We start from the raw sequence: 568 nt of genomic DNA, 5'->3' as shown, positions 1-568 counted from the left end.
GAAGTTAAGCGTGCTTGGGCGAGAGTAGTACTAGGATGGGTGACCTCCTGGGAAGTCCTCGTGTTGCATTCCCTTTTTAATTTTTTTCGCGCCGCTTGCAAAACAAAACGCACGTGTAAGTTATTTACCGTGTTTTATTATTTTGCACGAGTGCGGTAAGTCATAGCTGGGTGCTCACGATTCACGGGTCCAGCGTCGGCGTTGTGGCGCGGCAAGCGTGCACTGGTGCGATTGAGAGGGAGGGGTGGAAACCGCGTTAAACTCGTCTCCGTAGTTGAGAGGGAGCGGCCAAAGCAATGTGCAATCGTCTTTGTAGTGGAGCTGGGAGGGGCAAGGATAAGGGACGAAGACCGGGGTAACATGTCGGATGCGATCATACCAGCACTAAAGCACCGGATCCCATCAGAACTCTGAAGTTAAGCGTGCTTGGGCGAGAGTAGTACTAGGATGGGTGACCTCCTGGGAAGTCCTCGTGTTGCATTCCCTTTTTAATTTTTTTCGCGCCGCTTGCAAAACAAAACGCACGTGTAAGTAATATATTTACCGTGTTTTATTATTTTGCACGAGT

At 49.8% G+C, this 568-nt stretch overlaps 1 non-coding gene across 1 annotated transcript; it reads left to right on the top strand.

The window, feature by feature from the left end:
* Positions 1–365: 365 nt before the first annotated feature.
* On the top strand, positions 366–484 carry LOC123179684 (5S ribosomal RNA). The gene has a single exon (XR_006490550.1). It is a non-coding gene; the product is annotated as a 5S ribosomal RNA (ribosomal RNA).
* Positions 485–568: the final 84 nt, after the last annotated feature.

Source organism: Triticum aestivum, unplaced genomic scaffold (genome assembly GCF_018294505.1).
Source record: "Triticum aestivum cultivar Chinese Spring unplaced genomic scaffold, IWGSC CS RefSeq v2.1 scaffold70197, whole genome shotgun sequence".
Taxonomy (NCBI): Eukaryota; Viridiplantae; Streptophyta; class Magnoliopsida; order Poales; family Poaceae; genus Triticum; species Triticum aestivum.
The sequence above is the reverse complement of the archived record's forward strand: the minus strand, read 5'-3'. Positions and strand labels throughout refer to the sequence as shown.